The sequence below is a fragment of the Heterodontus francisci genome, chromosome 2, assembly GCF_036365525.1.
Source record: "Heterodontus francisci isolate sHetFra1 chromosome 2, sHetFra1.hap1, whole genome shotgun sequence".
Taxonomy (NCBI): Eukaryota; Metazoa; Chordata; class Chondrichthyes; order Heterodontiformes; family Heterodontidae; genus Heterodontus; species Heterodontus francisci.
Window position 1 is genome coordinate 46,117,681 of NC_090372.1, and position 25,376 is coordinate 46,143,056.

The following is a 25,376-nucleotide window of genomic DNA, read 5'->3' on the forward strand; positions in this document are numbered from 1 at the left end:
ACTATAGGAAGGATGTGATTGCACTGGAGAGGATGCAGATGAGATTCACCAAGGCGTTGCCTGGGCTGGAGCATTTCAGCTATGAAGAGAAACTGGATAGGCTAGGGTTGTTTTCCTTAGAGCAGAGAAAGCTGAGGGGGGACCTGATTGAGGTATACAAAATTATATGGGGCATAGATAGGTAGAAACTTTTTCCCTTAGGGGAGGTGCCAATAACCAGGGAGCAGAGATTTAACCTAAGGGTCAGGAGGTTTAGTGAGGATTTGAGCAAACATTTATTCACCCAGAGGGTAGTTGGAATCTGGAACACATTGCCTGAAGGGGTGGTAGAGGCAGGAACCCTCACAACATTTAAGAAGTATTTAGATGAGCACTTGAAACTCCATAGTATACAAGGCTACAGGCCAAGTGCTGGAAAATGGGATTAGAATAGATAGGCTTGATGGGCGGCGCGGACACGATGGACCGAAGGGCCTGTTTCTGTGCTGTATAACTATGACTCTATGCATGGGGTGCTGTTTTTTAATGAATGGAGTTTCAAAATTTTGTGTAGGAATTTTGTTTGATTACTGCCACTTTCTGTGTATTCGGACTCATTTCTGCAAAATTATGCAGCCCACTCACTGGTTCTGACGTGAATCATTCCCTCAGCTCCAAAAAATTGGATGTCCTTGATCAAGACTCACATGAAGGATAACCACTTGAGAGAATTACAGAGATCGACCTGTAGCCCAGCAGGATCTTGAGGGAGTTAGAGGGCAACCTGTAGCCCTGCAGGCATCCGCACTGAAAGTAAAATTTGGAGGCAAAATTGCAAACTGTCAGAGTTTCCAGTCTGAATTGGAAATTGTATTGGCCCAGATTTTGCTGTGATAACGATGGCGGAATTGTCAGCATTCGCTGTCATTACGCCCCTAAAACTGGCAACTCCTTCTGGAGTCCACATGTGCAACGAATAGTGTGGAAATCCAAAAGTTGTCAGTGATTCTGCATTTCTCTGAGGGTGTGCTGTTGAGCAACCTTGCCTGTCAGACTGCAATCACTGGAAATCAATTGAAGTAACGAGAATTTCCACTTTTATGATGTAATTCTCACTAAATCAAAAAGTTATACTTTGTTGAATGAGGTGTAATTTGGTTTTCACTGGTATACTAACCTCAGAATTACAGCTAAAACACCGTCAATGGCCCTGAAAAGCTATTATGTGTTATATTTACACATTGTGGAATGTCAAATTTCTCCATAATGATAAAAATAATTCCACATATTTTTAAAAATTTATAGTTTATCTTTATTTATGCTTCTACATTAATTCAATCATAAACTTTTATTTATTGAAAATTTGAATTAAAAGTGAAGGGTATTGAACGCAAATACTTAGATGTGATTGGCTCCTTACCTTTTTGCTGACCTCACTGCTGCTGCACACCTAGACATTTCATTGATTTGGGGCCAGATTTAAAACTGCCACTGGGAGTGAGGAAAACTATGCCACAGAAATTGCTAGACCTTTGTGGACAGCTTTCTTCGTCGCTAACTGCAAAATCAAGGCGATCATTGCTTCCCTGATATTCATGGTCCCCCCCTCCCCAAATTTTGACATTTATCTTGAATGTGCATTCATACCTCTGGGTCCTCCACACTTCTGCAGTAATTAGATTTGACTACATTACAGGCAGAGAGATTTTTAAACTGATAATCTCCATACATTTACGCTTCTTCAATTGATTCCTGCCATTTGAGAAGCTGTGGGTGTATAAAATGACAATGGATGCAAATTAAGATCAATTGTAAAAGAAAACTTGCCCCAGCCGGTAAGGAAGACAAGCCACACAGCCCAGAATCAGACCTCAGTATCTACCGAGTACATTGATCTCAGCTAGGGCAGCAGTAAGGGCACTACAATTGGTCTTTGCATTCTAATACTGATCACCATCCAGTGACCCTTGCTATAAAGAGAGAGAGATTGAGTGAGTGGGAGAAAGAGAGGGAGCAAGAGAAAGAAAAATATGGCTGATGAAGGGAATGCAATGGATGTTGTCTATATGGATTGTGAAAACATTTGACAAAGGATCACATAAAAGGCTGGTTAACAAAACTGAGGCTCGTAGAATTGTTGTTGTACAGGCTGGTCAGTTTACCATCCACTTGCCTGACGAGTGCAGCTCCAACAACATTCAAGAAGCTCGACACCATCCACGACAAAGCAGCCTGCTTGATTGGCACTCCATGTACCACCTTCAACATTTACTCCCTCCACCAGCGACGCACAGTGGCAACAGTGTGTACCATCTACAAGATGCACTGCAGCAACTCACCAAGGCTCCTTCGACAGCACCTTCCAAATCCGCGACCTCTACCGTCTAAAATGATAAGGAGCAGCAGATGCATGAGAACATCACCATCTGCAAATTCCCCTCCAAGCCACACACCATCCTGACTTGGAACTGAATCATTTTTCCTTCACTGTCACTGGGTCAACATCCTGGAACTCCCTTCCTAACAGCATTGTGGGTGTAACTACACCACATGGACTGCAGTAGTTCAAGACAACAGCTCACCACCATGGATGGGCAATGAATGCCGGCCTAGCCAGCGACACTCACTTCCTGTGAAAGAATTTTTTAAAAAAATCTGTGGTGGGTAAGGTTTTTGAAATAATAATCAGGAGGAAAAAAAAAATCAATAGGCACTTGGAGAGGTTTGATTTAATTAAGGAGCGCCAGGATCGGTTTGTAAAAGGCAGATCATGCCTGACTTATCTAATTAAATTTTTTGATCAATTAACAGAGAAGGTTGATAAAGTGAAAGCAATGGACATTGCTTATATGAACTTTAATAAAGCATTTGCCAAAGTACCACATAAAAGGCTAGTTGACAAATTTAAGGATCATGGAATAGGAAGGTCAGTGTCAGCTTGGACAAAAAATTGGCTTAAGGACAGAAAACAGAGTGTCATGGTAAATGGTTGTTTTTTTTAGACTGAAGGATGGTAGACAGTGGTGTTCCGCAAGGGTCAGTGCTAGTATGACTGCTTTTTTTGATATATCAAAATGATTTGTATATTGGAATGCTAATGACTGAAAACTTGGAGGTGTGGCAAACAGTGAGGTTGATATCAGTCAACTGCAACAGGATATAGATAGGCTAGCAGAATGGGCAGACAAGTGGCAGATGGAATTTAATACAGTGAAGCGTGAGGTGATGCATTTTGGTAGATAGGATGGGCAATATAGACTTAATGGCACAGTTCTAAAGAGTGTGCAGGGACAGAGGGACCTGGGGTTCATGTGTATAGATCTTTGAAGGTGGCAGGACAATAGGCTAGATTTTACAGGCCCCCCGATGCAGAGGGTCGTGGCGGGTGGGGGCTGGAAACTGTCTCTGGTAGAGTACCGCCACGGGCCTTGATGCTGGGAAGGCCCGATAGTGCCAGCGGCGGCAAGGACTCGTGGCGGCGCCCCCGCCACTCAGCAACGGGAGGCAATGTAAGTATTTAAATTTATTACAATAAATGAATTAATTACTTACCCACTCCCACCATCCATCCCACTCCTATATTGTAGCCAGTGACCGGCACTCCCGCACTTTCAGATCTCCGTTCGGGGATCCGATGCAGTACATTGGTTGGGGGGGGGGGGGGGGGGAGGAACAGGTAAGTATTTCAGTACGGGTGGGGGGGGAGCGGAGTCAAACTAATATGATTGGTGGAGGGGATGGTGGGAAGGGTTAAAGATAAAAGTTTGTGAACTTTGGGGCGGGGGGAAAGGTAAACACAAGATAATTATGGCGGGGGGGGGAAAGAGGGCACGAATGAAATGTATATTAATTGGGGGGTGGTGGGAGAAGGGCTCGGAACATATATTTAATTTTTAAAACTTAATTTACAATGCCCTTATCTTTAAATATGTAAACAAATGGAAGGGCTTGAAGCCGTTTAAAAATGGCGTTGGCGGCTGTGCAATGGCACCTGACTCCATTGCTGGGGACAGACCGGTCCCCGCTCCACGTCACTGGTGGGGAGCAGGGGTAGTCCACCTCAGCCATGTAAATGAGCCGCTGCATTTAATATCGCAGTGGCTCCACTGAGTAAAGCTGCGGCAACATAAATTCAGCCCATTGAGAATAGTTAGCAAAGCATAAGGGATCTTGGGCTTCATAAATATAGATTTTGACTACAAAAGCAGGGAAGTTATGCGGAACCTCTATAAAGCTCTGGTTAGGCCACAAGTACGGTAATGCATCCCGTTCTGGTCACCACATTTTAGGAAGGATGTGAGGGTCCTTGAGAGGGTGCAAAGGAGTTTTACCAGAATGGTTCCAGGAATGAGGGAATTTAGCTACAAGATTAGATTGGAGAAGCTGGGATTGTTCTCCTTGGAACAAAGGAGGTTGAGGACAGATCTGATAGAGGTGTACACGTTTATGGCAGGTTTAGATAAGGTAGACAAAGAAAAGCTGTTCCCAGTTGTTGATGGTACAAGGACTAGAGGACACAAATTTAAAGATTTTGGGCAAGAGATATAGGGGAGGATGTGAGGAAGAACATATTTAGCCAGCCTGGAACTTGCTGCCTACGAGGATGGTGGAAGCAGAGACAGTCAATGATTTCAAAAGGATAGGCACTTGAGAGAAATAAACTTGCAGGGCTGTGGGGATAGAGTGGGGGATGGGTCTGACTGGATTGATCTAGAGAGAGTCGGCATGGACTCGATGTGCCAAATGGCCTCCTTCTGTGCCATAATGCCTCTATGTCAGGTAAGCGCAGAATCAGAAATAACAGAAAATCCTGGGAACACTTTGCAGGTCTGGCAGCATCTTGAGAGGGCAAGGTATGATTAACATTACATTTCTCTCTCTAAATGCTGTCCAACTTGCTGAGTGTTTCCAGCATTTTCTGCTTTTATTTCATATTTCCAGCATCTGGAGTATTTTGTTTTTTTGAGGACCAGATCAGTTTAGCCTTTAAAGCCCTCTCCACACTGTGTGATTGAATAGCCTACTGGCAGTCAATCTCTTTAGGCTCACACATTAAGAATGGCCACTTGGCCAGGCACCACAGTGTGAAGGGCAGTGAATCCACAAAGGCAAGGGGGGAAATGGCAAGGAAAGAAAGGGTTTTTTTTCCCAATGAAAATGCATTTTAATCATCGCATTCTGTTCAGAATTGTGCAAACACACAGCAGTAGCAGTTTCTTTTTGTGCAATTTGTTAATTTTAGTTCGATAATCACCATTGTGGCAGCATCAAATGCCACAATGACTGCTGCTTCTGAAGATAGGCTTCAACACCCCTCTCAGGGCATTAAATAAGGCTTTGCCAGTATTATCTACATCCCAAGAGAAAATTTTAAAAAGATTCTGTGCAAAGTTAGGAATGTCTTCACAACAAACTAATATGAAAATACGTTTAAAATAGGTTTTGAATACACAGCCTTTTAGTTTTAACTATGCCCAAAAATAAAATTGGAGCTACAGAAATATATTAATCAGCAATTAGAACACTGATGTGAGCTATTGGGATGGTCTGTGTGTGTTGGGGGGGAGGAGGAGAAAATCGGGGAGTTGAGGAGATGGGAGATGGCTCCATCCCAGCAATCACTATCATGTCCCTTTAGTTATTTCTATTTTCTTGTGCCACTGTGAGAGTCATGCAGCTGCTAGAGACTGAAAGCTACTTTTTTTTTTAAAAAAGATGCTGGCCCCTCTTTTTCTAAAAGAGGCTTTCCTGACTACCGCCTGTCTGCCTGTGAACAATAAATGCACTGTCCTGATGGCAGCAGCAGTAGTGGCTCATGACATCAATACTCTGCACACACGCCTCAGCTATCAAACTATCATGGGCAGTCTGCACGTGCACTACAAAGACCAGAGGGGCAGTCAATTTACAATAGGGCTAGTGGCGCCATCCACTGACGAATAAAGGACTGCAGAGCAGTCATGTTGCTCTACCAGACCTGGGCGGCAGTATAAAAATGGTTTTGAATAGTAAAAGTCAAGGTGTAAACAGCAACTGTATGCATATGTCAGCAGAGAAGAAAAGAAGGGATTACAAAAACTCTTGATTTATATTAGAATTAGGTCAGTACCTACTACCAATGAAGTTCTTTTACATCATGGTAGATTCAGGTTAGTTATCGTTTCCTGAAATTCAGATGTCACGTAGACAGGTGTAATCTGAATGTAAAACGCAGCAAAACCTTCCAATCCAAAGATCCATTACTAATAGTCGTAGTGTGTCTTGGTAACTCTACTTTGATCTTGTAGTCGGCTGCACAAAGCTAACACTTCAGAAATCGGCAGCACTAGTGTGGGTTCACACAATGTTAAAGCATCTGAAAATAATTACACTACCAGGGAGGAGTGCACAGTATTGGATTCATCCCCAAAGTACATGCCTTTTTTAGTCATCAGAATTTCTGCTGAACCATTTTAAACATACGAACATATGAATTAGGAGCAGCAGTAAGCCACTCGGTCCCTTGAACCTGCTCCGCCATTCAATAAGATCATGGCTGACCTGATTTTAATCTCGACTCCTCATTCCCACCTACCCCTGATACCCTTTCACCCACTTGCTTATCAAGAATCTATCTACCTCTGCCTTAAAAATATTTAAAGGCTCTGCTTCCGCTGTCTTTTGAGGAAGAGAGTTCCAAAGACTCACGAGGCTCAGAGAAAACATTTCTCATTTCTGTCTTAAATGGCCGACCCCTTATTTTTAAATAGTGACCCAAGTTCTAGATTCTCCCAAAAGGGGAAACATCCTTTCCATATCCACCCTGTCAAGACTCTTCAGGATCTTAAAATATAGATTTAAATGGGAAAATCAATGCATGAGAGTATATTGTTTGTAGATGATCAATATAATTGATATAACCAACTATGTTGACTAAAGTAGATCAGAACACCACAACGCATTCTCACTTTACGATCAATCACTGCTTCTAAATTAAATTTATAAAGGCTTCCAAAAATGTACTCACGTTTTTATCAAAACTGCCTGTCCTTGGAATCTAGTCAACACATGCTTCTTCTACATTGTGTGTCATATTTTGGACATAGCTACTTGTACACTGAAGCCCCAGCCCAGCTGACAGTACAGACAAATACTAAATCAGCAGCCAATTTAAAGTTGATCCATTCAAGTCAACAAGTCATTATCACTTGCTTAATAATAAAAGCAAAATACTGCAGATGCTGGAAATCTGAAATAAAAACAAAAAATACTGGAAATATTCAGCAGATCTGGCAGCATCTGTGGAGAAAGAAGTAGAGCTAACGTTTCAGGTCAGTGATCTTTCACCACTTGCTTGCCTACTCTACGTGACTAACCTGTTGCTATTTCCGTGAGCTTCAGTGATTTGAATAACAAATACCCATAGCCACAGGTTTTCACAAAATTTAGCAGATTGGTCTCTACTCACTGCGACATCTGCTTTCAATGTGGATCTGCTACCATTTCTGTTCCAACAGATGAAACAAGTTTTCTACTGAGAATTATTGACACTTGATGTACCTGTTAAGTAAATGGTGCACTGAGAGTCGACAACTTACCAACAGAGAACATTCAACTAATCTCATGAAAAAAGTGCTATGATACACCAGGACATAAGCACTATCCTGTTTAGTTCCATCTGCAACAATTATTCAAAAATGGCTCATCACAAGTGAACTCTGACTGGGTTAGAATTATTCGATCAGCCCTTCCAATATTTCCCTCTTTGGCTCAATTTCTAATTTTTCCCTTGCATATGCATGAAACACCGAGATGTTTTTCTACATTTAAGGCACTACTTAAATAAAAGTTTCTGTTGCTGCAAGCATCAGTTTAATTTACTTGTAATTTTCTGAATGATTGCATTCCCCTCCCACCCCCACAGTGAACAACCACCACCACCCTGCTCCTTGACAGACACTATAGATGCTGGCACTGATTCACCCGAAGTTGTAAAGACATCATACAACTCTACTGACACTCAATCTACTCTGCAGTCTTCAGTTTCTCCCTCTACCCACTGCCTTGGTTCAACAAGCTAAAAAAGCCATTCAGCAATTCATCCCTGGCAAAAATGCCGACTGTGCACAAACTTAGGCACTAAGGCAATCACCATCATGGGATGATGGGTGGAAACAGTAATTAGAGATTCGCTGCATTAGATATGGGCCAGAATTTTACGCACCCCCCCCACCACCCCCAGGACTGGGCTGGTGGGTGGGGGGTGGAAAATGGAGAGGGAGGCAAGGGGTGCCATTCTCTACACCTTCCTGCCCCCGCTCCAATTTTACCAGGGCAGTGGCAGTGAGAAATGCCCTGCCTGCCCTAGGCCAATCAAAGCCCTTAAGTGGTCAATTAACTGCCATTTAAGGGCCTCCTCCCTCCACCGCTGGTATTTTACCAGCGGCTGGTGGGTACCTCAGGCCCCCAGAATGCCGCCAGATAAAACCTGGTGGCCTCCTTGCCCCTCTGAAGCCCCAAATGCTCCCACTGGAATAAAGTCCTCCCCCCCCCCAACCAACCTGCCTTGCCAGGTCCCGGCCGTTTGTCCCCTTTCTTCCGGGGCTGGCGACCGCGATCCTGTTGTGGCTGGGTGCAGTCCCAGCAATGGCCACCGCTCCCAGTGGCGATGCTGGCCCGCTGATTGGCAGTTCTTGGAGACAGGACTTCTTGCCTCAGAGGGGTGGAAGTCCTGCCCAAGTCCAATTAAGGGCCTGGGCCTCATATAATCCTGGCGTGGCTTCCACGCCTGGCGGAGGCGTGCCCACCCCAACTTTTTGGCCGGTGGGCGGGGCCTCCCGCCCAACATAAACTTCCGGCCAAGGTGTTTTCGGTTCCATATACTAAAAACTAACTCAAATTTTGCAATGCGCTGATGGGCAACTAAGTCACCATTTTACACCAATGTCCTTATGTTCCCCTATCGGTTCTCTGACTGCAAAAGTACTGGAGGCCACCATATAGTTTAATAATTCAATGCAGCTTCTGTTGAAAGTTGCCAGAAATGGGGCTTCACTCGCTACCTCAAACAGAAGTGTCACTGGCAAAGCTGAAAAGCTGCTGCTGGTGTTTGCCTTCAGGCTATTTTTTCTTATTCATACATGGGATGTGGGCGTCGCTGACTAGGCCAGCATTTATTGCCCATCAGCATGTGGTGGTGAGCTGCCTTCTTGAACCGCGCCAGTCCATGGGAGGTAGGTACACCCACAGTGCTGTTCGGAAGAGAGTTCCAGAATTTTGACCCAGCGACAGTGAGGGAACAGGGATATAGTTCCAAGTCAGGATGGTGTGTGACTTGGAGGGGAACTTGCAGGTGGTGGTATTCCCATTCATTTGCTGCCCTTGTCCTTCTAGTTGGTAGAGGTCGTGCGTTTGGAAGGTGCTGTCTAAGGAGCCTTGGTGCGTTGCTGCAATGCATCTTGTAGATGGTACATACTGCTGCCACTGTGCGTCGGTGGTGGAGTGAGTGAATGTTTCTACATGGGGTGCCAATCAAGCGGGCTGCTTTATCCTGGATGGTGTTGAGCTTTTGGAGTGTTGTTGGAGTTGCACCCATCCAGGTAAGTGGAGAGTATTCCATCACACTCCTGACTTGTGCCTTGTAGATGGTGGACAGGCTTTGAGGAGTCAGGAGGTGAGCTACTCGCTGCAGGATTCCTAACCTCTGACCTGCTCTTGTAGCCACGGTATTTATATGACTACTCCAGTTCAGTTTCTGGTCAATGGTAGCCCCTAGGATGTTGATAGTGAGGGATTCAGCGATGGCAATGCCATTGAATGTCAAGGGGAGATGGTTAGATTCTCTCTTGTTGGAGATGGTCATTGCCTGGCACTTGCGTGGCACGAATGTTACTTGCCACTTATCAGCCCAAGCCTGGATATTGTCGAGGTCTTGCTGCATTTCTACATGGACTGCTTCAGCATCTGAGGAGTCGCGAATGGTGCTGAACATTGTGCAATCAGCGAGCAACCCCACTTCTGACATTATAATTGAAGGAAGGTCAATGATGAAGCAGGTGAAGATGGTTGGGCCTCCGACACTACCCTCAGGAACTCCTGCAGTGATGTCCTGGGGGTCAGATGATTGACCTCCAACAACCACAACCATTTTCCTTTGCGCTAGGTATGACTCCAACCAGCGGAGAGTTTTCCCCAATTCCCATTGACTTCAGTTTTGCTAGGGCTCCTTGATGCCATACTTGGTCAAATACTGCCTTGATGTAAAGGGCAGGAGTTCAGCTCTTTTGTCTATGTTTGAACCAAGGCTGTAATGAGGTCAGGAGCTGAGTGGCCCTGGTGGAACCCAAACTGAGCGACACTAAGCAGGTTATTGCTAAGCAAGTGCCGCCTGATGGCACTGTTGACGACACCTTCCATCACTTCACCGATGATTGAGAGTAGGCTGATGGGGCGGTAATTGGCCGGTTTGGACTTGTCCTGCTTTTTGTGTACAGGACATACCTGGGCAATTTTCCACATTGCAGGGTAGATGCCAGTGTTGTAGCTATACTGGAACAGCTTGGCTAGGGGTGCGGCAAGTTCTGGAGCACAGGTCTTCAGTACTATTGCCGGAATATTGTCAGGGCCCATAGCCTTTGCAGTATCCAGTGCCTTCAGTCGTTTCTTGATATCACGCGGAGTGAATCAAACTGGCTGAAGTCTGGCATCTGTGATGCTGGGGACTTCAGGAGGAGGCCGAGATGGATCATCAATTCGGCACTTCTGGCTGAAGATTGTTGCAAATGTTTCAGCCTTTTCTTTCACACTGATGTGCTGGGCTCCCCCATCATTGAGGATGGGGATATTTGTGGAGCCACCTTCTCCAGTTAGTTGTTTAATTGTCCACCACCATTCATGGCTGGATGTGGCAGGACTGCAGAGCTTAGATCTGATCTGTTGGTTATGGGATCGCTTAGCTCGGTCTGTTGCATGCTACTTACGCAGTTTGGCACGCAGGTAGCTTCACCAGGTTGACACCTCATTTTGAGGTATGTCTGGTGCTGCTCCTGGCATGCCCTCCTGCATTCTTCATTGAACCAGGGTTGGTCTCTGGCTTGATCGTAATGGTAGACTGGGAGATATGCCGGGCCATGAGGTCACAGATTGTGTTTGAGCACAATTCTGCTGCTGCTGATGGCCCATAGTGCCTCATGGATGCCCAGTTTTGCATTGCTAGACCTGTTCGAAATCTATACCATTCAGCACGGTGATAGTGTCACACAACACGATGAAGGGTATCCTCAATGTGAAGGCGGGACTCCGTCTCCACAAGGACTGGGCGGTGGTCCCTCCTACCAATACTGTCATGGACAGATGCATCTGCGGCAGGTAGATTGGTGAGGACGAGGTCAAGTATGTTTTTCCCTCTTCTAGGTTCCCTCACCACCTGCCGCAGACCCAGTCTAGCAGCTATGTCCTTTAGGACTCGGCCAGCTTGGTCAGTAGTGGTGCTACCTAGCCACTCTTGGTGATGGACATTGAAGTCCCCCACCCAGAGTACATTCTGTGCCCTTGGCACCCTCAGTGCTTCCTCCAAGTGGTGTTCAACACTGAGGAGTACTGACTCATCAGCGGATGGCAATGTCTGGGACATTGTCTGTCAGGTATGATTCCGTGAGTATGACTATGTCAGCTGTCGCTTGACTAGTCTGTGGGACAGCTCTCCCAACTTTGGCACAAGTCCCCAGATGTTATTAAAGGAGGACTTTGCAGGATCAACAGGGCTGGGTTTGCCTTTGTCGTTTCTGGTGCCTAGGTTGAGGCCGGGTGGTCCGTCCAGTTTCATTCTTTTTTATTGACTTCGTAGCGGTTAGATATAATGGAGTGTCTTGCTAGGCCATTTCAGAGGGCATGTAAGACACATTGCTGTGGGTCTGGAGTCACATGTAGGCCAGACTAGGTAAGGACAGCAGATTTCCTTCCCTAAAAGGACATTAGGTCTGTCACTTTGGGATGGAAGAGATCCACAAAATGCAATTTCACAATAAAGTCACTTTGAATCATGTATGAATCTCTCAATACAGTGAACTGCCTATTGCAGAATCCAATCCAGATTACAGAGCACTTCCTCTGGAAATTGTACGATTAAATGAAGGCACATTAATAAAACTATTCTATGTAGTAGCCATCTGTGACAATTATAGTAAATGGCTCATCACAAGTAAAACCTAACTGGGTCAGAATTGTTTGATCACTGCTATTAATATCTCTTTCTTTAGCTTGGTGTCCATTTTTCCCCTTACACTTCTATGAAGCGCTTAGGCACTTTTTTAATGTTAATCATTGCAAATGGCACTAGAAAAGATGATTATCCCACTGGTATCAACAAAATGGATGATTTAAATTACACACTAACATTGCATAAAAGGAAGGCGTTGGAGTGGTGTACAGTGTAACATTCAAGTTACTCTACATTGAATGAGACCCATACTAATGCAGCCTATTTCCAAAAATGTGGATCCCATGCAGCTCATAGCTAATTGTATGTAAAAAAGCAGGAGTCACTAAAAATAGGTTTTCTGGACTATCAAGTTGGCAAGGCCCAGCAATTTTACATTCAGATATAGCTGGTAGCTCGAGACACTTCTTTAAAGAAAATTGCCATAGCATTGTGAATCTCAGTATTTACATGTCTCAGCAGTTTCAATGCATTTAGCATTCTTAGTTAACTTATACATTCACAGGAGAATGCTACATCATATCATACAGGAATGTTGCAGTAAAGTAAGATTAACTAGCTTTAGTGATGCCCCCTAGCCTAATTGCCTCGAACAAATTCAGGTTCCTTGCTTATAGAGCTACGTTACTATGTAACAACCACCAGCCCTACAATATTCTGGGAACTCTTGTGCATCCCCAGTTTCCTTTGCCACACTTATTGGTGGCTATGCGTTCAACTGTCTTGCTGGAATTCTGAAAAAAACCTCTCCGTGTCTTTAAGACGTTCTTTAAACATACATTTTTGATGAAGCTTATGGTTACCAGTCCCAATATCTCTATGTAGCTCGATGTCATGTTTTGGCTGATAATGCCCCTAACATTAAAAGCAAGCTGTTTTTTTGTGTCCCACTTTTCCCTGACAAGTTCCAGGAAAGATAGCTTAGCAATTTCCTGCACTAAATAGAGCTCAGCGTTTTGCTTCTGAAACGTCAACAAACTTTACAATAAGCAGCTGTATATTAACTGAAATATCAGTTAACAGTTCTGACCAAATACCAACATATAGAAATAAAGACAGACTTGCATTTATATAGCACTTTTCACAACCACCGTATGTCTCAAAGCGCTTTACAGCCAATAAAGTACTTTTGAAGTGTAGTCACTGTTGTAATGTAGGAAACACAGCAGACAATTTGTGCACAGCAAACTCCTAATGTCTAGATAATGTGTTTTTTGTGATGTTGATTGAGTAATAAATATTGGCTCGGACACCAGGGATAACTATCCTGCTCTTCTCTGAAATAGTGGCATGGGATCTTTTACATCCACTAGAGCAGGCAGATGGGGCCTTGGATTAGCATCTCATCTGAAAGACAGCACCTCTGACAGTGCAGCAGTTCCCCAGTACTGCACTGGAGTGTCAGCCTTGATTTTTGTGCCCAAACCCTGGAATGGGGCTTAAAGCCAGAATCCAGAGATTCAGAGGTGAGAGTGCTACTAACTGAGCCACAGGTGACATATACAGCTCTCCACTAGAGAACATGAAACATAACACATTTTCAAAAAAAACCCCAAAGGAATTATGCACAGTTCATGTCAACATAGAAGTGGGCTAAGCTGAATTACAGATTCCTGCCACAAGACTCCAAGAGTGGCAAGAGTACAGATCTCCAAAAATCATCCAACCATAACAAAAGAGAAAAAGTCTGCTATATGTAGATTATATAAATTGCATAATGGATATGCTACAGAACCATACAGCACAGAAGTAGCCATTCGGCCCATCATGCCTCCATAATTAAAACCTTTGACACTAGGGAGCAGCCATAGTGCTTCAAATTATAATTCAAATTTCTGAGTGGAAGGTCCTGATGCAAATTTGGAAGATGAGATGGCATCATACTGTTTCCAAAAAGTTCTGCCGATACTGAAACACTATGTGAACTATAACGCTGGACCACACGTAAAAATTGGACTCCCTGTTATTGTTCCATTGTCATCTAGGGACTTATCCTTACAAGAATATTGCCACTATAGCTTCTTCCAATCATTATGTTTCAGGGCCGTTACTTGTATCTTAGCAGTAGTTAGGCCTCAGCAGTAGTTAGGGTCTGCCTCATAGCATCAGAGAATGATATAGCACAGGAGGTGGCTGTTTGGCTGATCGTGCCTGTGTTGCCTTTTTGGCAGAACTATCCAACTATTCCCACTCCCCTGCTTGTTCCTCATAGCCCTGCAAGTATTTTCCCTTCAACTATTTATCCAGTTCTCTTTTGAAAGTTACTATTGAATCTGCTTCCTCCACCCTTTCCGGCAATGCATCCCAGATCATGACACATTGCTGCGTAAAAAATATTTTCTATTGTTGCGTCTGGTTCTTTCGCCAATCACCTCAAATCTGTGACCTCAGGTTACCAACCATTCTGTCACTGGGAATAATTTCTCCTTATTTATCAAAAACATTAATGATTTTGATCTCTGCTCTAAGGAGGGCAACCCCAGTCTCTCCACATAACTGAAGTCCCTCATCCCTACTATTTTAGCAAATCGCCTCTGCATCCTCCAAGGCCATGACATCCTTCCTAAAGTGTGATGTCCAGTATATTCCAGCTGAGGCCTAATCAATGTTTAATAAAGGCTTAGCATAACTTTCTTGATTTTGTCATCTACGTCTATTTATAAAGCCAAAGATCCTTTTTTTAAATAAAAACAACCTTCTCAACTATTCCTGCCACTTTCAGGGATTTGTATACATACAAATGCAAGGTCTCCCTGTTCCTGCAACCCCTTTAAAATTTTATAATTTAGTTGATATTGCCACTCCTCAATGCTTTCTACAAAAATGCATCACTCCACATTTCTGTGTTAAATTTCATTTGCTGTGTCTGCCCATTTCACCAGTTCTGTATGTCCTCCTGAAGTCTGTTACTCTCCTCCTCATTATTTACTCCATTTCAATTTTCATCTCATCTATAAACTTTGAAATGGTGTCCTGTACACGGCCCTCCAGCATGAAAAAGAACCATTCACTATTACTCTCTTACTGTCCCTTAGCCAATTTTATATCCATACTGCCACTGTTCCTTTAAGTACATGGGTTTTGCTAATGAGTCTATTAACGCTGTTTGCTACATTAAAGGCATTATAAAATGCAAGTTATGTGGTACTTTAACAAATGCCTTTTGCAAATTCATATACACATCAAGCACTGCACTGCCCTCATCAACAAATTCAATCAACTTAGTCAAATATGTCTTTAACATTTACTGTTCCAAATGTCAATTAATTTTGTCCCAGAGTATTATCTCGAAAAGTTTCCCCACCACTGACTTTAAGCTGACTGGCCTGTAGTTGCTGGGTTTATTGCTCTTTTTTTTTTGAGCAGGTGTGTAACATGTACAATCCTCCTGTCCTCTGGCACCAACTCCATATCGAAGGAGAACTGTAAGATTGTGGCCAGAACCTCCACAATTTCTACCCTTACTTCCCTCAATCAACAAGGATGCATCCCAACTGGATGGGGTGACTTTCTACTTTGAGGACTGCCAACTTGTTAAGCACCTCTTTATTTATACCCTATCCAATATTGCCACCATCTCCTCCTTTACTGTTACATTGTCAGCATCATCATCTCTAGTGAAGACAGGTCCAAAATACTCATTTAGTACCTCAGTCATGCACCTCTGCCTCCATAGTATTTCCTTTTTGGTCCCTAATCGGCCCCACCCTTCCTCTGGCTATTTATACATTTATATAAAATACTTTTTGGTTCCCTTTTATGGTAGCCACTCATCTATTCTCACTCTCTTTGCCCCTCTTATTCCCTTTTTTAGATCTTCTGTGTGAGCAGCTATGGAAAAAATAAAGTGAAAACGTGACTTACTCAAGGTACAGTATGTGCTGTGAAATTCTTATACGTTTCTCATGTCACTGAAGTAACATGAACAAAGTCGTTACAATGGATATGTGTGGTGTGGATACCTGTACTCAATTACCAGTAATCAAATCTTTCATTAGCAGTATTAATTCAGGATCTCTAGGGAAACCACAAAAATTCACCACTGACGACAGATTTGAATGGGGAATTGAACTGCATTCTGCCAATTGCAAGCCAACTGCATATCGATTGTGTTAATTATATGCAGGTGGAGGTCAGTAATTGGGGTTTCACTTGAGCACATATGATGGAGACACTTATTGAAACTGGGATGTGGTTAAGTTAGGAGGTGGACTGAGTAAAGATTGGCTCCAGTATCATCGTTCACCAACTGGCTTTCTGGAAAGAAAATATTATTCAAAGCAGAATTTTCACGTTTTCTTGAAAGCCATAAATGATGAAGGAGGTCAAAATGATGGATGATCAAAGATTGAAAAGGAATAATTTGTTAAGCTTATTCAACATGCAGTATTTAAATTTACACACCTAACATTTGTTGTAATAGATTAACATGATGGACACAAACTTGTGAACATAGGCAGAAACAGCTGTTAGTGATTTCCACACCTTTTTAAATATGTACTCTTGCAAACCATATCTGGGAAGAGACCATCCAGCAATATAGTGTAATATACTCACCTGACAAGATCTAAACACAATGAGGAGAGGTTTTGTCGAGGTTCTGCTGGTATTTCCAGTGTAATGTGGGGAGGCAGTGGCATGGTGGTAATAACCACGAGACCATTAATCCAACTAACCCTGGCTAATGCTCTGGGGACATGGGTTCGAATCCCACCACAGCAGATGGTGAAATTTGAATTCAATTAATAAATCTGGAATTTAAAAAAACAAAAGCTAGTCTAATGGTGATCATGAAACCATTGTTGTTTGTTGTAAAACCCCTGGTTCACTAATATCCCAGAGAGAATGTAATCTGTTATCCTTACCTGATCTGGCCTACGTGTGACTCCAGCCCCACAACAAAGTGGTTGACCCTTTACAAAAATGGCCTAGCAAGCCACTCAGTTCAAGGGCAAATAGGGATGGGGAATAAATGCTGGTCTAGCCAGTGACTCCCACAAAAACTAATTTTTAAAAAATCACCAGAAATCAGCAAAGCCAGCACATAAGATCGAAGAATTTCAAGCGCAAATTACCTCTAGTGTAAATCGAGTTTCCGCGATCTTTTAAGCTAGTTTAAAAAAAAAGTTGGAAGTTGCCCCTAGCTCAAATCAATCACCATTGGAAGTTTCCACTAAATGTGCCTGTTTGTGGGCCTTCGAAGAGGCTCTTAAAATTAAACCTTTTTATAAGGCACAAGAATACTAATAGGCATACTTTAAAGCTTTTAAATATTATTCTAATTTACTAAGAAACTGACTACCATACTCCAAAGTAACTTGTAACTGGTTATGTATAGACTTTTAAAGTCCTTTTCAGTTCTTTAAAATAGGGTTACACACAGGTGGTGGACGAGCCAGATTAAAAATGCTTATTTTATACGATAAACCATTTTCAGCTGTATTAATAAAGCTGCATCAGGTCATAACTCTTATATACATCAAGGAATATATTTTAATGCAAAATTATTTTTATTTAAAATTATGTTCTGACACACTGCCTAATTGAGGTGGTTCATGGCTGATTTTATGTATAGCGATATGCAAATTAACTTGAGCAGAAACTAGAGGAAAAATGACCTCTCAAAATTATTGCAATTGAGTGAAATGGACACCTGGATCGCTACTTGCGCCCAAAGCAGAAACTCCAGGCCAATATCTGATCTGTCCTCCTCTGGATTTCTGTAAATACTGTAATATGGAGAGAATTCTACATTCTTTGGGTACCAGAGTACAGACAAGATATTAAACCAAGGACTTCTTGTCTGTTCAGGTGGATGTAAAAGATCCACGGCACTATTTGGAAAAGAAAAAGCATACAGCAGAGAGTTCTCTTCATGTCCTCAACAAACACCATCAAAAAGAGATGGTCTGCTCATTCATTCAGCTGGTGTCTATGGGATTGTGTTGTGTGGAAAATGGCTGTTGTGTTTGCCTGTATAATAACTACTTCAATAGTGATTCATTGGCAATAAAGTGCTTTGGGATATCTCAACTGAGGCATGGATTGTTGCATGGTGGAACTGGAACAGAAATAAAACTTAAAATGCTTTCTCCTAAGTTTCCTTACCATGACAACAGATAAAGAATTAATAAGTTGTTTTCCACTTTAAAAAAAATCTCACCTCCTCCGACAAGTGCAAGGAGCTCACAAACAGTTACAACTATTCATATACCTGTTCAGCTTTAACATGAATAACAGATTCAGATTTGATTCTGGGGTTGTACAATATCTAATTTGGCTAGGCTTCCGATATAAACCAATTCAGTTAACAGGGACCACGGAACTCTTGGCTCACCCAAAAAGTATCAAGACTGTCTTATCCTGCAATCAACTGAATCATCAGTAACAGAATAACTTGGCTTCGACATTAAAATAATACATTAAACTTGATATTGCAAAACCTCGTTCAGGATTACTGCAGCCTTAGCTGGATTCAACTCAATGTAGCACATCAGCAATATTCGACTTGGAAGATTACATTATCCACTTGGTCAAAATTTGTTGCTTTTAGTTTATATGCAACAGGTAGCAATCTCATCCTATTTAAGTATATATCATGGACAATTTAAGTTTCTCTCCGGACACAGAAAACATCTGCTTGGTAACGCAACTGCTTGATCAAAACACTTTTGGTTCGGGCCTTTGCAGTACATATCAATGATTCGTTTGTAGTCCTTCCTGATGTGACTTCCTCTTCAAATTGCAGCCAACACTTTATAAGCAATTATACTATATTTTAATTGTCACAACTATGATCAGATTCCTCTGAGGCTAATTTGAATACAATCTAAGGGTGCAGCTGCAATACAGCAGCAAAGTCTGTTTCCTCCAACAGAGTTAAGCTAAGGTGTGGTACTGCTCATTATTTCAATAACAGAAACTTATATTTATATAGTGCCTTTAACGTAATAAAACATCCCAAGGTGCTTTATAATACAAAGTATGACACCAAGCTACAAAAGGAGATACTAGGTCTGATGACCAAAACCTTGGTCAAAGAGGTAAGTTTTAAGGAGCGTCTTAAAGCAAGGTGGAGAGGCAGAGAGGTGTAGGGAAGGTATTCCAAAGCTTAGGGCCTAGGCAACTGAAGGCTCGACCAATGGTGGACCAATTGAAATCAGGGATACACAAGAGGCCAGAGTTAGAGGAACGCAGATATCTTGGAGGGTTGTGGCGCTGGAGGAGATTAGAGATAGGCAGGGGCGATCCAAGGAGGAATTTGAAAACAAGGATGAGAATTTAAAAATCAAGACGTTGCTTGACTGGGAGCCAATGCAGGTCAGAGAGCACTGAGGTGATAGGGGAACGGGACTTTATGCAAATTAAGAGTTTTGGAGGACCTCAAGTTTACGGAGAGTAGAATGTGGAATGCAAAGATAACCCCCGGGTTCTTTTCTCTACGATAAAGTGTCCTCTTAAACTCCTTCTCCCCTGCCTCCAACAAATGCAAGGAGATGACAGGACTTCTTTGTCACTAAGATTGAGGCCATCCGTTCAGCTGCCTCTGCCACTTCCCTCAAGTGCCTTGAGATATTTTACTATGTTAAAGGCGCTATATAAATGCAAGTTGTTGGGCTAGCATCCCAGAGGTCACGAGTTCACTTCCCACCGTGGCAAATTATGACAATGAATTCAATTAATCTGGTAATTTGTGGCCAAGCACCACAGAAACTGAGATATTGCTGTAATTGGTTCATTACTGCATTTCAAGGAACCACCCCTAACTGTGACTCCAGTCCCACATTAAGGGCAGTTTTTTGTTTTGGGTCCTGGTCCCACCTTCGGGATAAAATGCGGGTCAGGGACCCAAAGAATAGTGGCGGGACCCATCCATCTATCCATCCGACAGACTTTGGCCTCAGCAGGGGGCCTGCATGTTGTGAAGAGTGCCCTCAATAGGCATTATAATTGGCCTAATTGGCTACTCGCCGCTGGACGAAGGGTATGAATTACTGCCCCTGCAACCCCCACCCCTGCCTCAAAACAGGCCAGAGGCAGGAACATGCCAGCTGACCAGCATGCCAGCCGGTAGCGCAAAATTGCCGGCACGCCCGCCTCTGCAGTTCTACGAAAATTCAGCCATAAGTGATAGCCTGAGGGCATTAAGAGTCAAACAAGGGATGGACAATAAATGCTGACATGCCAGTGAGGTCAAAGAACAAATAAAACAAATGCTACGTTGCTTTGCACTGACACCAATGTATTTAGCACTAAAATAGGGCAATTGCTCAAGGGCAATTAGGGATGGGCAATAAATGCTGGCCTGGCCAGCGTCACCCACATCCCATGAATGAATAAAAAAAATATACAATCACACCAATCTAATACCACTGAAAATGAGCAATATCTTCTTTTGTCAATAAACTCATCCATAACTCCTTTCAATGATTAAGACTGTACAAAAACAGGTCTTTAGTTGGGTCTTTTCAGCTGATGAGTTTTCTGATACAGTAACATATTTATAGAGATTAAAGAAATTTACATTTATATAGCACATCAACACATGCTTAGAATGTTCCAAAATGCTTCCCAGCCATGAATTATCTTTTGAAGTGCAGTCACTGTTTTGCAGGCAAATGCAGTGGCTTTTTTTGGTGCATAGCAAACTCCCACAAACAGCAATTGACAAAATGGCCAGTTAATCTGTAATCTCTGGTGTTGAATGAACAAGTGTCTCATAATAATCGTGTTCACATCTACATGAATTGCACGAAAAGGCAGAGTTTGTGTTTAAAAAGTTTCATCCGTTAAACAACACCTCCAACAATTCATCACCTTCTTTGACACCAAGTGCCAATCTAGATTATGGGCTGAAATCTTGGCTTGGATTTGAACCTTCAACATGCTACCATCTAAATCCAGATAAGATTTATTAACCTTGTAGCGGCAGGTCTGAACATCAGCTTCTACTAAAGTGTCCTCAGTACCATAAGTGCACAACTTCAGTAAATCGAAGAACAATTTTTCTTCAACTGGGAGGAAGCAAAATTCAGTGGGGGACTTTCTCCTCCCAATCCCCAGAAACATGTGAAACTGCTGGCATTGCAGCTAAACTGTGAATCTAAGGACATCCCATGTAGGTTGTTGACAAAAGAGAGAAATAAAATGCTGCAAATCCGAAATAAAGACAGTAAAGTCTGGAAAAACACAGCAGATTGATCCGTACCTGAAAAGGAAAATAGAGATTAATATTTCAGGCAGAGACTCTGTGCCAGAACCAAGCCAGCCTTTTCTCTTACAATGCAGTGTTTTCAATTTTGTTTGGTTAATATCTCCCTTTGCTAAAACTCAATTCTGCATTACACTGTGTCCAGCAAGTCCTTTCAGTTAACCCACTGCCAGGTTGATGCTCATATATCTCTTAAACTGAAGTAGCCACAACAGGATAAGATCACAATCCATTTTGACCACATACACCAATTCAGAGAGTACCATTTCATTCTCTCCAAACTTTTGCAACAAGTGTATGAAAATACAGGTATGATTACTCATTGGGGGAAATTTTATGCACTCCTCCGCGGCAGGTTTGGAGGCGGGGAGAGCAAAATCCGCTGGGACGTTGGCGGCGGCGGGGTGAGGGGGTGGGGAGGGGGAAGACCTCGCCACCTTCCTGCCTCCACCCAAACTTAAGTCTGGGGCGGGAAGGCCCGTGAATGACCTTCCCGCCAATTCAGGCCCTTAACTGAGCAATTAAGGTCTCACCCCGCCGCTGCTGCAATTCGCCATGCAGCCCTGTTGCTGCATGGGAAGCACAGCACAAAAACTGTGCGGGCTGCTTCCCTGCTCGGGGGGGGGGGGGGGGGGGGGGGAGGTGGATGCGGTGGTGGCGTTGGGTCCCTCGTTAAAAGGCACAGCACCCCGAATGAGGGACCCAGCATCGGCCCACTGAAAGCCACCCCCCCTCTACTTGCTACCAAACCCCTAAACCTCCCTCTCCTGTCAACTCCACCCCGTGAGACCTCTCCGGCGGCGCTGCGCAGTGCAAGAGTCTCCAAGGGCGGGTCTTCCGTCACTGGGGTCCTTGATCCCGTGGAAGGCCCACCGTTGTCCATTAAAGTGTCTAATTGGCACTAGATTCGGCGGGCCTCCCACAGAAGAGGCAACACGGGGTTCTCGACGTCGTTTTATCTGGACGTCGAGACCCTCATCACTTAGGATAAAATCCTGGTCGCTGCTTTAGATCACTAGCTCATCCTGTCCTGACAATGTGATCTAATCAGAATTTCACTGCACTGTAAACCATAAAACTACTTAGTCAGGCAACTGTCACCATGACCTTTCTTCAGCTCATCCTAAAATTTCAGCAGCTCAGAATACCTTTGTTGACAAGAGCTTGATCGCTGACTTCAGAGGTCAGAGATTTTCAGAATGACTTTCAACTTTCAGTGCTCTCATTGTACCTTTTCAGGCTGTCAGAAACAGTCAAACAGATGGACTGTCACTCCGACAATGGAAACCACTTACGATATACCCTACGTAACCAGTAGATGACATACCCCACAGGATCCTGGTCTAACTTCCAGAGAGACAATGTAGTTTTCTTAATCTAAAATGCTTTTTTTTTTGCACCAAGATGGAAAAATTAAATTTGTACTCAGTTTCCTATTTTGCTCAAGAATATTGTAGATTATGCCTCATTTCTCTCCCCCTGTCTACTGACGTACAAAAAGCTCGCCAGTACAACGCAACACTGACTCAACTATATTCAGCTGGGGGTGTGGTGGGGGGTGGGGGGGAAATAACTTCAGCAAGCACACAATCTACCAGCAGATTTAAGTATAAATACAGGAAAATAACCTAATTTGTTGGGCATATAGAAAAGTGGATTAAGTGCTGTGCTTTGTAATTATTGCACTGCCATTTTTTTTATTAATACAGATGGTCCTGTTAAAACATTTTGCCCTGTGATGCAGGTTGGTTTAGGTTACCAATTTTCATTCTGTTTCTTTTGTTTTAAATTACAGTTCTATTATGGAAAAAAATGTACTGTCTCATCATGCTGCGAAGGTTTGTGACCTGTGGCATACTAAAAGGAAGCTTCTTTTTAATCAGCAATCAACCACATACAGCAACAAAATCTCAAAACACGCTTAATTCAACCCATTCAGGGTTACTAGCATTGAAGATTCCTACTAAAATTTACCAGAATGAAGAGATTCTGAGATAAAAGGAAATCATCACTAATTCAGCGAAATAAAAAAAACTAGTGTAATTGAACCAAAGGAAAAAAAGTGTAGCAATTATAATTATGGAACCTTAACAGACCTTAATATTCAGGACTGAGATGAGGAGAAATTTCTTCACCCAGAGTGGTGAGCCTGTGAAATTTGCCACCACAGAAAGCAGTTGAGGCCAAAATATTGTACGTTTTCAAGGAGTTAGATATAGCTCTTGGGTCTAAAGAGATCAAAGGGTATGGGACGAAAGCGGGAACAGGTTACTGAATTGGATGATCAGCCATGGTCATAATGAATGGCGGAGCAGGCTCAAAGTGCCGAATGGCCTACTCCTGCTCCTATTTTCTATGTTTCTATGAATGGGTGAGACAGTGGCGTAGTGATAATGTCACTGGACTAGTAATCCAGAAGACCAGGCTAATACCCTGGAGACAGGTTCAAATCCCATCACAGCAGCTGGTGGAATTTAAATTCAATTAGTTTATATGAAAAATAATCTGGAATTGAAAGCTAGTCTCAGTTTTGTGGCACCATTACTATCATCAATGGTCATAAAAACCCATCTGGTTCATTAATGTGCTTCAGGGAAGGGAATCTACTGTCCTTACCTGGTCTAGCCTATATGTTACTCCAGACCCACAGACATGTGGTTGACTCTTAACTGCCCTCTGAAATGGCCTAGCAAGCCAATCAGCTGTCAAGGACAATTAGGAAAGGGCAACAAATGCTGGCCTTGCCGGCGACGCCCACATCCCATGAAAGAATACAATTTAATTAACTAATCAAATCCTCTGAAGAAGGAATTTTCCTCCACACAAGATCAGGGGGCAGGTTGTTCAACCTTGCCCGTCTAAGAGCGAAGTCCAAAGTACGGAAAGTCCTCATCAGAGAACTCCTCTTTGCTGACGATGCTGCTTTAACATCTCACACTGAAGAATGCCTGCAGAGTCTCATCGACAGGTTTGCGTCTGCCTGCAATGAATTTGGCCTAACCATCAGCCTCAAGAAAACGAACATCATGGGGCAGGATGTCAGAAATGCTCCATCCATCAATATTGGCGACCACGCTCTGGAAGTGGTTCAAGAGTTCACCTACCTAGGCTCAACTAATCACCAGTAACCTGTCTCTAGATGCAGAAATCAACAAGCGCATGGGTAAGGCTTCCACTGCTATGTCCAGACTGGCCAAGAGAGTGTGGGAAAATGGCGCACTGACACGGAACACAAAAGTCCGAGTGTATCAGGCCTGTGTCCTCAGTACCTTGCTCTACGGCAGCGAGGCCTGGACAACGTATGCCAGCCAAGAGCGACGTCTCAATTCATTCCATCTTCGCTGCCTTCGGAGAATACTTGGCATCAGGTGGCAGGACTATATCTCCAACACAGAAGTCCTTGAAGCGGCCAACATCCCCAGCTTATACACACTACTGAGTCAGCGGCGCTTGAGATGGCTTGGCCATGTGAGCCGCATGGAAGATGGCAGGATCCCCAAAGACACATTGTACAGCGAGCTCGCCACTGGTATCAGACCCACCGGCCGTCCATGTCTCCGTTATAAAGACGTCTGCAAACGCGACATGAAATCGTGTGACATTGATCACAAGTCGTGGGAGTCAGTTGCCAGCATTCGCCAGAGCTGGCGGGCAGCCATAAAGACAGGGCTAAATTGTGGCGAGTCGAAGAGACTTAGTAGTTGGCAGGAAAAAAGACAGAGGCGCAAGGGGAGAGCCAACTGTGCAACAGCCCCAACAAACAAATTTCTCTGCAGCACCTGTGGAAGAGCCTGTCACTCCAGAATTGGCCTTTATAGCCACTCCAGGCGCTGCTTCACAAACCACTGACCACCTCCAGGCGCGTATCCATTGTCTCTCGAGATAAGGAGGCCCAAAAGGGGGAGAAACTCAGAATACAATTGACATTTGACTCAACTTTACTGAACCCTCAAAACACAGATGGGTAATAAATTAAAGTTCTTTGTCAGT

The 25,376-nt window shown here is 43.3% G+C and overlaps 1 protein-coding gene across 7 annotated transcripts in view; it reads right to left on the reverse strand.

Moving 5' to 3' along the window:
- atxn1a (ataxin 1a) overlaps positions 1-25,376 on the reverse strand; it is a 389,870-nt gene that overhangs the window by 60,246 nt on the left and 304,248 nt on the right. The gene's annotated exons all lie outside the window — the stretch shown is intronic.